Genomic DNA, 6,421 nt, shown 5'->3' with positions numbered 1-6,421 from the left:
TTCTGATCATAGAACCTATACCTAATATCCTTCCCCCTTTGACTCCCCAAGACGCCTCTAGCCATAACTCCAAATTATTAGTAACACCCGGTTCAGATAGGGCATTTTCATCGCCATCGCCTGAACTTCTCTGTGATAGCAATAGTTGATCATATCTCTCCTATAAAAAATTTAAATTTTAATTAAAGGAGGTACAAAATTAAAAAAATCTAAGTTATAAATTAAGATTAAAGATCAACTCAAACCTTAATGGTTCTAGCTCGTCTCCGCTCCAAATTTTATCTTTTTTTAGAAATGTTTGAACAAAAGTATCTATAAAATCTGACTCTTTTCCCAATTCCTTGGACTAAAAATAATACCGTTAGAAATAATGTAACAGTTTGAAATAAATTAAAAAAACTAGATGTAGAGTTAAAAAATTACTAATTTGCATGAATGTAACTCTAACAATAATTTGTAACTAGATGTTCCATTCCGAGCTCTCTGACAATAATTTGTAACTCTAACAAGTTCAATTAATTCAATTTCCTTTCTATCTCTATTACGTTCAACTTTATTTAAAATACATCATTTAACTTAGCCATGAAAAATATATATATTTGGTTAAAAAATTATTTGAGGACATTTACATAATTATGAGAACGAGACGAACACATAGGAACTTGTTTCATCTCATTCCGAGCTCCCTATGTCCATTAACCGATCTCGAATTTTTTTTTTCATTACCAAGGTTTGCAACTAATTTCAGAATCTGTTGCAGATTTACAACGAATCTAGATATTTATTGCAAATATCTATTAGATTAAATTGATTTATGAAGATATGCATATAATAAGGAGAACTATACGGATACATAGAAACTAATTTTGTTCTGGTCTTTGACAATAATTTATAACTTTAACAAGTTCCACTAATTCAATTTCCTTTCTAACTCTATTATGTTCAACTTCATTTAAAATACATCTATTTGACTTAGCTATGAAATATATATATATATTCAGTCAAAAAATTTATTTGAGGGCATTTACATAATTATGAGAATGAGACGAACACATAGGAACTTATTTCATCTCATTCCAAGCTCCCTAGGTCCATTAACCGACCTCAAAGTTTTTTTTTATTACCAAGGTTAGCAACAAATTTCAAAATTCGTTGTAGATTTGCAACGAATACAGATATTTGTTGCAAATGTTTGCAATGAATCTAGAAATTCGTTGCAAATATGCAACGAATCCATAAATTCATTGCAGATTTGCAACGAATTCTAAATTCGTTGTATATTTGCAATAAATTCTAAATTCGTTGTAAATTTTAATTCTATATGTTCGAAGTCGGTTGATAGACCTAGAGAGGTTGGAATTGGATGAAATTAGTTTCTATGTGTTTGTATATTTGTCCTAATTATATAAATATCCTCCAATATTTTTTTTAGTTAATATATTTTTTCAGTGATTTTTTGATCACCAATGTGTCCGAAAAATATATTTCGGGTTTAAAAATTCACAAATCCAAATCTATTGGATTAAATTGATTTATGAAGACATGCATATAATAAGGAGAACTATACGGACACATAGAAATTAATTTTGTTCCATTATGAGCTCTCTGACAATAATTTGTAACTCTAACAAGTTCAACTAATTAAATTTCCTTTCTAACTCTATTACGTTCAACTTCATTTAAAATACATCTATTTGACTTAGCTATGGGAAAAATTTATATTCAGTAAAAAAAAATATTTGAGGACATTTATATAATTATGAAATGAGATGAATCGATAGGAATTTGTTTCATCTCATTCCGAGCTCCCTAAATCCATTAACCGACCTCAAAGTTTTTTTTTCCATTACCAAGGTTTGCAACGAATTTCAGAATTCATTGCAGATTTGCAATGAATCCAAATATTCATTGCAAATGTTTGCAACGAATCCAGATATTTGTTGCAAATGTTTGCAAAGAATCCAGAAATTCGTTGTAAATTTTAATTCTATATATCCGAAGTCGGTTGATAGACCTAGAGAGGTTGGAATGAGATGAAATTAGTTTTCATGTGTTCGTAAATTTATCCTTATTATATAAATGTTCTCAAATAGTTTTTTAGTTAATATATTTTTTCAATGATTTTTTGATCACTTATGTGTCTGAAAAATATATTTCGGGTTTAAAAATTCACAAATCCAAATCTATTAGGTCAAATCGATTTCTGAAGACATGCATATAATCAGGAGAACTATACAGACACGTAAAAACTAATTTTGTTCCGTTGCTCTCTAGCATAAATTTGTAACTCTAACAATTTCAACTAATTCAATTTCCTTTCTAACTCTAATACGTTAAACTTCATTTAAAATACATCTATTTGACTTAGCTATTAAAAATATATATATTCAGTCAAAAAAATTATTTGAGGATATTTACATAATTATGAGAATGAGACGAACACATGGGAACTTATTTCATCTCAGAACCATTAACCGGCCTCGATGTTTTTTTTTCCATTACCAAGGTTTGCAACAAAGTTTAGAATTCGTTGTAGATTTGAACGAATCCATATATTCATTGCAAATGTTTACAATGAATCTAGAAATTCTTTGCAAATGTTTGCAACGAATCTAGAAATTCGTTGCAAATATGCAACGAATCCAAAAATTCGTTGGAGATTTGCAATGAATACTAAATTCGTTGCAAATTTTAATTCTATATGCCCGGTTGATAGACATAGAGAGGTTGGAATGGGATGAAATCAGTTTCTATATGTTCATAAATTTGTTCTGATTATATAAATATCCTCAAATATTTTTTTAGTTAATATATTTTTTTCAATGCTTTTTTGATCACCTATGTGTCCGAAAAATATATTTCAGGTTTAACAATTCACAAATTCAAATCTATTAGGTCAAATTGATTTATGAAGACATGTATATAATCAGGAAAATTATACAGACACATAGAAACTAATTTTGTTCTGAGCTCTTTAGCATTAATTTGTAAATCTAACAAGTTCAAATAATTCAATTTCCTTTCTAACTCTATTACGTTCAACTTCATTTAAAATACATCTATTTGACTTAGCTATGAAAAATATATATAGTCAGTCAAAAAAATTATTTGAGGACATTTACATAATTATGAGAATAAGACGAACAAATAGAAATTTGTTTCATCTCATTCCGAGTTCCCTAGGTCCATTAATCGACCTCGAAGTTTTTTTCTTCATTACCAAGGTTTGTAAATTTACAACGAATTTCAGAATTCATTGTAAATTTACAACGAATTTAGATATTCATTGCAAATGTTTGCAACGAATCCAAAAATTCACTGCAAATTCCTAATAAAAATTTATTTAAACAATATTTGCAATGAATTCCGAATTTGTTGTAAAATCTGCAACAAATTTGAGTTTCGTCGCGAAATCTGCAACGAATATTGTTTTTGTTGTTAAATCTGCAACGAATAGTTTTTTATCCCAAAAGTTGCTACGAATAATTTTTTTTGTCGCCGATTTTGCAACAAATATTTATTTGTCACCAAATTGGAATAAAATTTAGCGACATAATTTTTTTTGTTGCTGATTTGTGACAAAATATTTCGTTGCTAAATTAGTTGCTAATTAGCAATAAAATTTATTTTTGTCGTAAAATTCGTTGTAAATTTGGGACGAAAATTTTTGTCGCAAATGTTCATCCCTATATGACTGAATTTTTGTAGTGTGATATTAGTGTTGTCGGAGGTAGCTAGAAGTGAAATAATTTGGAGAAGAGATGTATTGATGTACTGCTATTTGTTGAAAAGAATTCGTTTTTAGCATCTAGCTAGAAAAAACAATGAGAAAATATGTACATCAAAACCTTGAAATATAGTTCTGCTATTCACATATGTGTAAGCTGTGTGTAAGTGTATAGTAGAGATAAAATCTTATATAGTTGGACCTTAATTTCACCACAAAAAGTTTAGATAGCCAAGAACCATCCTCAATGGCTAGGATAAATAAAAAATCTATGAAAACAAACATTGGTCTAACAGTCGATTTTCAAAAAATCAACGCCGACTTTCAAAAGCATATATATTTTCCTTTCTTCAGTTTGCATATATAATAAATGGAGTAGCAATTAAAAAAAATATGGAACCGTCACATCAACGGCCCCCTAGAGCTGGTCCCACGGATATGGAGGGAGGTAAATACAGATACACAGGTGGAAAGTGCATAGCGGAGACGTTAAGCAATTAAAAAAAATATGGAACCGTCACATCAACGGCCCCCTAGAGCTGGTCCCACGGATATGGAGGGAGGTAAATACAGATACACAGGTGGAAAGTGCATAGCGGAGACGTTAACCCCAGGCAGTGACACCCCGGGGATCGATCCCTGGACCTTTAAGCCACAGAACTATGTACTCCTCATCTGTGCTACGCCTGGGGACAATGGAGTAGCAATTAAGATTGAATACTATGGATGATGAGGGAGATTCTTAAATGAGGTGTCATATCTTAATAATAGTCTTTTAATAGTTTACCACAATAGAAACCATCTATTTATACAGATGTAAACATGAGAAAAATCAAAGTAAATTATAGCGAGATGTATAAAATCATCGTCTTGGCACTATTCCTAAATTTTAGAGTTTTTTCAAAGAAGATAGGATTTCAACGTCGTATCCTCACCGAATGGAAAAAGTTAAATTCATTGATAACTCTGTGGGTATCACACCCTATATATAGCATGATATTCACTAATTGTTATTAATCCATTAACGATAATGGATAGTAAATTTAAAGTAAACGAGTCGGCACATTTAATATCCACATCCAAAAATAAACTCAATAATACATCAATTAGATCACTTTAATGAGTTTGACTTAAGTGGTAAAATAGTGGATTATAAATTCACAGTAAACCCATTAATGGATTATCAGATATACTTATAAAATATTCAACAACCTTCCATTGATTTGAACTACATGTGAAGATAACGAAACACACAATAAATTCTTTAGTTACATGTAACAATATCAATTTTTATGGAGAAAAATACTCCTGTAAACAATCTAGCCCATTAGTTTCATTAGTAATCACTAAAAAAGTTATAACTATTATAACTATAACAAGTCTCATAGTAATCACAATACGAACTTCATTAATGACATAAATTGGATGTGTATCTATAGTATGAAAATTGCATGAAAAGTAAAATACACGTGCACATTCTCAACTGATCCACATAATGACTCAAAGGGTCCATGTCATGTTTACAAATACCTTAAGTTGTAAACCATGACCTATCTTTTGTAACTCTATATATAGTCCATATCATATTTACCATACCAAATGCTAAATTACATTAGTGATATCTTTATTTTAGAGTGGTAATTAAATTCATTATTGTTGCAACAAATAAGAAATTGTATGTAAAAAATAAACATATATACGTAATAAAGTGTTCATTACATAGAACAACAAATGACAAACATAAATACATATTCTCATTAAATAAGTACTTCACCCAATAGAAGTCTCTTCATATATGCGACATGCTCATGAAACATCTTGAGTTACAAGCACTGAAAATTAATTAATTGATCTAATTCAAAATTTAAAATTAATTTTCAAAACTTTAAGTAAAATTTTAAATTTTAAATTAATTTTTAAACCTTAAATTAATTTTCAAAAACTTAAGTAAAATTTTAAAATTTTAATTAAACTTTCAGAACTTGAAATTAATTTTTAAAACTTAAACTTTAATTTAATTTTTAAAATTTAAATTAGTTTTTAAAACTTAAATAAATTTTTAAAACTTTAATTAAATTTTCATAACTTAATTAATTTTTAAAACTTAAATTAATTTTTAAAACTTTAATTAAGTTTTCATAACTTAATTAATTTTTTCAAATTACATTTATACTTTGACTTTAGGGCTATACTTGTACATAAACTTTTACCTAATCTTTAATTTTGAAAATTTTTCCCTTAAACAAAATATTTTTTTTCTCTTCAATAAATAAATTACTTAAGAGTTTTTCAATTTAAGGCATTAATAGAAAGGAGCTGAAACATTAAAGTTTTTTTTTAAAAAAATAAATATTTTCAAAGCTAAGAATTTTTTTTTGAAATATTTTTTTTCAAAAACTATGTATTTTCAAAACTAATTATTTTTTAAAAAAATAAATTTTATATGTTTTCTTTCAAAGTTTTTCAAAGTAAGTGCTATGAAATGGGAGCTTTTTAAAATTTCAAAAACTAAGTAGTTTTTCAAGGGAAGTATGACAAAAGATGTTCATACTTTAAAAATCTTGAGAAATTCTCACTTTGAAAAAATATTTTTCTATACTTTGAAAATTCTTATGAAATTTTTTATTTGCTGTTAAACTTATTGAAATACAATCTATGCTTAACTTTGAACCATATTACTAGCAATGCGTAACT

This window comes from Zingiber officinale, chromosome 1A (genome assembly GCF_018446385.1).
Source record: "Zingiber officinale cultivar Zhangliang chromosome 1A, Zo_v1.1, whole genome shotgun sequence".
Classification (NCBI taxonomy): Eukaryota; Viridiplantae; Streptophyta; class Magnoliopsida; order Zingiberales; family Zingiberaceae; genus Zingiber; species Zingiber officinale.
The sequence above is the reverse complement of the archived record's forward strand: the minus strand, read 5'-3'. Positions refer to the sequence as shown.